Here is an 8733-nt window from a genome sequence, read left to right as displayed (position 1 = left end):
TTAAGGAAAATACTGAAATATTATCGTTATATTATCGAGATTAGGAATGGTATTGCACTGTTAAACACTTTACAATATCAGGGCAAATTGCTCATATGGAGTCCATAAAGCTTTGCTGTAAAGCCTCATTAGAGAGAGCTCTTTGCTGTTGGGCATGGTTGGCTAAGGCAACACACGAAGTAAAGGAAAATCTGAGCTTGTTTGCTGGGGACTATCCGGACTTCTGGGAGAAAGATGCGCCCAGAGGAGTGGCTCGGACATGTTTTCAGCTGAACACATTTGGACAGTTTCCACTATTGGGAAATCTCTGGCCCCCTGGTGATTGTTTCTTATTGAGAACACAAGCCTTTAAGCCACTCAGAAGCCTCCCAAGCAAAGGTCAGGAGCTTACTGTAGAAATCTCAACGGGACTATTTCCGCCAATTCTCAGCGGGCGGATCTCTGGATGTCTCTTCATTCCACAGGGTCCCATAGCTGTGCTCACTGGGTGATCCTCTGAAAATGTAGTGACAGCGCAGATACTGTAGACTAACCAGATACTTGACTCCTGTGTTCCATCCACCCTTATTAACTACAGGAGGTTCTGGTTGATTGACAGGACTACATTACAGAACATTCACAGCAAAGGTATTGTACTTGGTCACGCCCCTTAATAAATTTTCAGAAGCTGTATCAAATTTGAATTTTGGTTTGGCTCCAACAGCAGGGAGACATACCTTTCAATGTAGAAAAAATACAGAGCTGAGAATCTGGAGTCTGTATAATCTGTAGTAATTGCACACACTGAACAACGGCACAACTGTTTATGGTCAGACAGTAGTTCTCTTTCATGTGTGATGGATGCTGCACTTCTTTCCAAAGCTGACGGTGGGGGATGGTGTAAAAGGACCCAAATTAATCAGGATTTTTCAACGGGGGAGTCGGGAGGGGACTAAAGTTATGGCTAGCTGAATGTGGCCATTGTGAAAACAAAGGAATGCAGTTTTTTAAATGTTGCCCTTCTGAGCTCCATGGCGACACAAAGGTGGGAAAGTATTTTTGTGCTGCTGCAAAGTAAACAAACCAGGGGGAAATCAAAGGAGGAGGAAGACTGTCTTTCCTGTGAGGGTGGATCTTTATTCCGCTACAGAAACACTCAGCTGTAAAACTCTGTAGCTGTAAAACAGCTACACTGTAGCAGGAGCAACACCATAAACAAAAACAATAACCATCGTGGTTATCGTAACAACAAACTCTCGCTCTCTTGCCTCCACATATGCAAGGAAAATAACAGAATATGTTGCCTCTCGCTTTCTCTCTTATCCCCCTCTCTTTTCCCTTTCAATTTCAATTTTCAATTTTATGACATTACACCAAAGCTATACAGGTTACAAACAAATGAACAAGGACAGAACTCTCACATCCCTTTCTCTCTTTCTCTCCCGGGACCGTAACCGTCTGCAGGAAACATGCCCCCCACTCTGCTAACGGTCTTGGGGATTCCTGTGTGGGATTCCTGGCTCGAGCCGGAACGCTCGGAAAATACCCAGTTGACCGAGTTTCCTTATAAAGGCGTAGACGCTCGACGAAGAAAGCCTCGGCAGCTGCAGTTATTCATTCCCAAGTGAATCACTCCGCTGCTCTCCTCCGTTACGGTGATTGATGCGGTGAATGTATTCACCCGGGGCTTGCGGGCGGGAGGGAGGGTGGCCGAATCGTCCCAACGGCGTCTTAACTCAAACTGTCGCACTGGCGCTCACAGCTAGAGCGAGCGTGGGAGAAAACATATTGTTTTATTTTTTTAAGCCGTAAAACAAAGAGCAACTCCGCTTGATTGTGGTCTTTAGACTCCCCACCCATTCGGAGTGGCACTTCCACTAACAACTCAATCAACTAGCGGGGGGATTAAGGAACAAAACACTTTCGAGACGAGAGATTTAATTGCTGGAAAAACACACGTTCGTGTTGACTGACTGAGGTCATGCGATGCAATGCTCTGTTTAGGAGAGGGAATTTAATGTAACCTGGGTGAAAGATGGGGTTTGGGAGGGTACCCCAAGGGAAGCCTCCACACCCCACCTCCTCACTAGCCTTCCCTACACTGAAAATATCCTTGGAGTAAACTCAACTCAATGAAGTACTTTTAACTTAACATAAAAAACATACAATTATACTGGTACCCATGAAGCAGAAATACTAGTGTTAAACTCTAGCAGTGCAAAATCAACACTGTATGGATATCAAATACTGAGAGAAATCAAATGAGACCGTTAAAAGACAGTTGATTTTATACTAAAGATTTAAGTGTGTATTGTTTTTTAAAAATGGGTGTAAAGCAGCTGTGCAATTTAGTGAAAACTATATATTGGTAAAGCCATTGAAAGTATGTGTATATTTCCCATTACATTACATTTATTAGGCAGACACTTTCATCCAAAGCGATATACAATAAGTGCATATTTTCATACAGCTTGTGCCCTTTAGCTCTGTTCTTTGTACTAAAAACAATGAAAGTCAAGTGATAGATGTGGATTTGTGCTTTCTGTGTGACTAATTAGGCCCTACATGTGCCATGAATACAGATCGACCCTTGAGCTGCAGGCAGCCTCTGTGCGCCTGTCACATCGGTGGGAGGAGCTACTGCAGTGATGACCTTTGGAAAGCCTACTGGCTAACTTAAACCCCACTGTACTCCTGGCAGGACAAGGAGGCTAGTTATATCCAAGCAGATGTAGACAGCTTCTGCTCCAGCTGGATACCATCCCAAATTTGGTGATGGTTTGTTGTCTGCACCAAGCTTGCCCACCAGCCGGACATGGTCTTGGCAGAACGGTTGCTATCTCAATCATCTTGTTGCTAACTGGACCACCTTCAAACCAGCTTTAAACCAACTGGATCACCTAAAAACCAGGCTGGAATCAAGCACGAATTTCCACCAGGGTAGTCAGCCAATGACATGATTAGGACTATGCTTAATAATGATCTGATCACAAAGGGCCAGGGGAACACATCGACCAAATGGGTTTGACAGCTGGTATTAACTACAGTAATCTGGTGCACAATATCATGTTTCCTGTTTTGTCTGAACCTGTGTGACCTTGGAATCCTTTATTTCCACAGGAAGATCAGCAAGTCTCATAAATCATGAGAATGATTTGATAAATTCTACCTTCAGTCATAAAATATAAAAACATGCAATTTATGACATAATTTATCTGTTGGGAAACTTACACTGGGCAGCCTATACAGACAGCTCTATTTTATTCAAGGTCAGACAGCTTGATATTAAATGAGACAAGTCTGGGGATGTGCTTTGCCCGAGGGTATAGTAACACTACTCCACTTGGGATTCGAACCTACAACCATTCAGATATAAGCTCTGTTCTGCCCTTCTTTGATTTCTATAGTTATATTGTAATAGTTGGTTGTAAACTGGCAGCCGTGGTATGTTTTTGAATATGTCATGCCAGTGAGGGATTTCTTAAAGGAGTACCATGGTGTTTGAACGTGACACTTCCCAGTTGTCTTCAGGCAACAACAAAACAAATGTGCATAATTTTTTTATTCTTCAGTCATTTCAATGTACTTTAAAACGTATTTTTCTAAGCCTAAATTTCCCACTATAAAAATTCACCCGAACCGTCTGGGCGTGGTAATGAGAACTGTCAGTTAGCTATGATTGACAGACCGTGCCCCGTTACCATAGCTACCCCCATGATACGCTCTCTTTGGGAGACTGTATTTTCACAAGCTAGCTAGCTTAGTAGTATATCAAGTATCGATAGATAGCTAAGGTAAGGACGTTGACTTATATCCAATTATAATTTTTGCTATCTAGCTAGCCAAGTTAAGATAAAAGCACAACTATAACGTCCTCATAAAAGCAAACTAGCAAGCTAACGTTATCGATAACATTGCCTTATGAAAACAAACCTCCTAGCTAGCTAACGTTAGCTAGCTAGCTAAATGAATATAACCAGAAATAATCTAAAGGCACTCTAATTTAAGCGAACCTAACGTTAGTCAAATATTTGCATTGTCTGAACAGCAGGACGGTGTGTCCTGTCAGATTTCTTTACGGGGCGTGGAAATAGGAGTGGTTACTGTATTCGTGACGTAGCAAAATGACAACTTTCTCAACCGGTTGAAAATAGGACGATGAATTTAAAACGCATATTTCTCCAAAAATACAGAACAGACATATATAATACTTTGCTCATTGTGTTTCTTCAATGCCTCTTGTGCAAATAGCACATAAAACCGAGAAAGTTTGAAAATCACCATGGTACTCCTTTAAGAGAGGAGGAGAGAGTGAGAGGGAGGACAGTTATCTGGAAGTTATAATGGATTTTGAGCAGCGCATTGATGTGCAAATTAACTCAGTGGTCAAGGCTCATTTTCACTCATGTAACACAGATTGAGACCAACGCTGTCTAAGGAAGATGCCAAAAACGCTAGGACATGTGTTTGTAGGGTAAAGGCTGGATTATTATTACCAGACTGTACACTGCAGCCTCTTCAGTTCAGTACAGAATGCAGCAGCCAGAGCGCTCATCCACACATGCTGCTCAGAGAACCACTTCTGTCCTTAGCTCACTGCACTGACTCCCTGTTAAATCCAGGGTCAAGATCAAAGTTTTTCTGACAACCCATAAAATCACACTGTGACCTTGAATCTGACTGAACCTGATGTTCCCAGTCAGACCTGGTGCCTAGCAACTGCCGATTTCCACAGAGTTGTTTAAAAGTTCAAAAGCTGGGGGAAGAACGTTTAGCCAATCTGCACCTTGTCTCTAGAATTTAACTGCAAGCTGTATCAGAGGTGCTGAATCAGTTGCCTCTTTTCAATCAGGTCTTAAGACTTTAGTCAGTTTTGTGTGCTTACCCCTCTTAGTATGAACTTTTAGCACTCTGGGATGCACACTTGAAGTGTGCTATTTAAGAGCTCATCGTATTGTATTATGCTATATGTATGAAACTGTCAGTCCATGCCTTGAGGTCATCCGGCAAAATAACAGCAGAGAACTCTCATATGGTTTGAGAAACAACACACGTTTGAGATTATGGATTAAACTCATAACACATCAGCCTTTACACCTCAGAAATAAAAAGGCACTGAGGATATTTTCTTTTTCAAAGCTTTCTTTGTACAACCTGTCTTGCCCTGTGCCGCCTACTCAAAATACCAAACTGCACCTGGAGTTCGCAGTACTTCTCCCACACAGGCACGCGCAACTACTGTTTTTGAACACCATGCTCAATGCTTCATTAGATGGTAAAAACATGCACCGACCAAACTCTGAGGTAACTGTTCTAGTGAGTATATGGGCCCCATGGTCCGATATATGTTAAGATACTGATCCAGTGATTGTATGGGCCCCATGGTCCGTGTGGAGGAAAACCTCTTCTTAGGTTCAGTGAGTGAGTCTGCGATGTAAGAATAAAGATTAGAAATTATGATTTCTTCTAATAACCTTTTTATTCTCTTCAATCAATAATCATTTTCATGTACGTAGACCTACGGGAGGTCTCCAGTACCATAAAGACACATAGAGAGCTTCCTCGCATTATGTTTTACATCCTTTGTATACAACCAGATCTCCTCCTACCCTGATGTATCTTCCCTTTAAAATAACCAATCACAGCCTAGGTCAAACTTATGTTTCATCAGTTAGATTAACAATAACTATTATATAATCTTCCATTTTAATCAATAACAGATATTTCACTACACACACTTACAGAGGAATGTATATGCATGACTTGAATAACAAGTATTTGTCCTCATGATTAACAATTGTTCAATCTTCCAGTTCCAAAGTACATGCACTTTAAATGCATTCACTACATGCTGTAATCCAAATGAAATATTGACTCATATAAACACCTCCATGTTATAACAAACTATGTTCATATCATTACCGTTGCCATGATTACTTTGATTTTCATTCATTCATTTTAATAGAATATAATCTATACAATTACTAGATATAGCAAATCAGTTCTTTCTAGGTCAATATCCTTTCTCTTCTCTTGCAACTCAAAGGTCTTCTGCACAAGACTGTTTCCCAACAGAAGTTACTTACAAAATTCCACTAAGTAAATGTTTACAATTTTCCCTCCTGCAACTGGGGTTCAAAGATTATCTAGGTAGTATGCATCAGAGTACAAGGAGACCACTGTCTTTCCTTAGTTACAAATTCTTAGACATAACACAGAATACCTACTGTTCTTCAGTGATCATGCCATAATCACATACATTTAAATATATTCTTGATCAGTACAATCTTTAATAAGAAGAAATGTAAAAACATTAAAAGAATGAAGGAAACATACTTCTACATCCGATATATGTTAAGATACTGATCCAGTGAGTGTATGGGCCCCATGGTCCGATATATGTTAAGATACTGATCCAGTGAGTGTATGGGCCCCATGGTCTGATATATGTTAAGATACTGATCCAGTGAGTGTATGGGCCCCATGGTCCGATATATGTTAAGATACTGATCCAGTGATTGTATGGGCCCCATGGTTTGGTGGCTGTGCTTCAGGGGAATGGATCATTTGCTGCAGCATTGCCCAGGGAGAGATCTGAGTAATTTGTTGTTGTCTACTTCTTAGACTCCAAGTCTGCAGTGTTTCAATTACATTGGGCTATGCAATAGTGCAATAAAAATAATAATCATAATAATGATCAAATATTATAAGAATAATATTATTATGTAATAAAAGTTCAAAAAAGTACTGGAGCTTTTATTTAAACGTATGGCTTTTTACTATGGATTAGGCACTGACAGAAAAGAATTCAGATGGTTCATAAAATGAATTATGACCATTTCTGGTAATTTTTCAGTGTTTCATTAAAGCACTGGCATCAGAGTAAATTATATTAAAAGTGTATTTCAGTTCAATGTGTTCATGTGCTTTTTGATGGCTGTTAAATCTAGCTGTTTTCAAGGACTTTATGTTGGAATTTATTTATAGCCACACGGACAAAAATGCAACGACAGTTATAAATTAATATTTTCCACATGAAGTGTTTTTCTGATTGAAAATGTGAGAGATAGTGCGGGGTAGCCCAATGATTCGTGCAATGCTAACTCCGTACCTCCGAGTCACATTTACCCACGTTATAAAATTAACATTTTTTCCCTTCCTTCACCCATTCTCAAGCCATTCTGAATTGATGTGGGGAAACCCCCCCAACCCCCCTCCCCCCAAATAATTCAAATTTAAAAAGAACTGTTTTTTGTATTTAAGTCTAGACTGCGTAGCAATTATAGCAGATTACAAAAGCAGGACATTGTACAGAAAAACAGTAGCGTCTTTGGTAATTATCAACAAAAGGAGCTCAGAATCAGCGCGGCAGCCAGACCGTGTCGAAGGCGGACTGCAGCGGATAGAACACAAGCTCCTACACACGCGGAATGGAGTTGCAGCGGGTCTGCGATATATCCGATATGAATGCCCGCCTCTCTCCGATACGAGCTAATTTCCAGTACTAATAAAAAGCCTATGAAATCAATACAATCATGGCGTCGATTTTATTTTAACGAAAACCGTTTCTACTGCCCCTATCGTTGTAGACCACATCGGTTGTTTTTTTAGAACTACTTTTTCTGATTACCTCTCGACTGTAGCCTAATCAGTAAAATTTCATGTCATTCAATATTTTGAATGAATGGCTCCCCGATTACAGAGATAAACAGGCATTTAAAACAGGCACAGCATGTTTTAACTGAGTGAAACAAACGGATGGTGCCGATATGAGTGTGGTTTAGGGGACGCATGCACTCTCTGGCTTTGCCGAAATGAACTCATACAAAAAACTATAGGTTACAGCTGACAATCAACACCAACCTTGCCAGTTAAACTAAAAATCTTTCTCCAAAATGCTTTCAGCTTTTGCCAATAAAAACAATAGGCCTACAGTGTGGCCCAAGGGAATGCAGAGACTGGGCATGCCAAATGCTCCCAGAGCAAACACTCACACAACTGCCCAGGCCGATTCCTGGGCTACCAGTGTAATACAGGCTACCCTCATGCCAACACATTCACACACTGCCTCTCTCTCTCTCTCTCAAATGCACAAACATACTCACATGCACAGTCTCTCGCTCACTCACTCACACAGTATTTGTGCAAAAAAAGATAGATTCCCACAGATTAATTCTTCCCTAAATGCGCTGTTCCGCATGCAGACATTAGTCTCCTGGCAGTCCTGAACTCAACGAGAAAAAGAAAACAACAACAACAACAGCGATGCTAACGGAACAGCCCTGGACTCAATATCAAAAACATACCAATAAGTAACAGGAGAGGGGAAGAGAGCAATGTGGAAAATATCTTCCAGCTCTCTCAAACTCCTAAAGACATTTGTAGAACACATCTTGAAGCTTTCATGACCGAGCTGGTTATTGCACCCCGTTGTCCACAGGCTGCTGTTGAACCGTTTCCCATCTGAAGTTGACCGTGCGTTACCAGCAGATGTTACACAACTGTCCTGACCGAATAATAACCTTCATGTCTGTAAAGAGACCTGGGCCAGCTCTGAACATGTAGTATTTTTATTCCTTTGGGCACCAATGCATTTCCTGAAAATTGCACATTTTGGCAAGTGGCAAGTTACATAAAATTACCGTGGGTCTGTGGAACAAGAGTGGGAACGAGAGCGAGAAAGAGAACAAGAGCGAGAGTGGCAAAAGGACCACAGAGGTTAAAAACAGCAAAGTCTCCGTTCTGTTTTGGTTC

General features: G+C 41.0%; 1 long non-coding RNA gene across 2 annotated transcripts in view; it reads right to left on the bottom strand.

Annotated features, from left to right (window-relative positions):
• The window catches only part of LOC135239020 (uncharacterized), a 37366-nt gene that overhangs the window by 14302 nt on the left and 14331 nt on the right, over window positions 1-8733 (bottom strand). The window lies entirely within an intron of this gene.

This window comes from Anguilla rostrata, chromosome 14 (assembly GCF_018555375.3).
Source record: "Anguilla rostrata isolate EN2019 chromosome 14, ASM1855537v3, whole genome shotgun sequence".
NCBI lineage: Eukaryota > Metazoa > Chordata > Actinopteri > Anguilliformes > Anguillidae > Anguilla > Anguilla rostrata.
The sequence above is the reverse complement of the archived record's forward strand: the minus strand, read 5'-3'. Positions and strand labels throughout refer to the sequence as shown.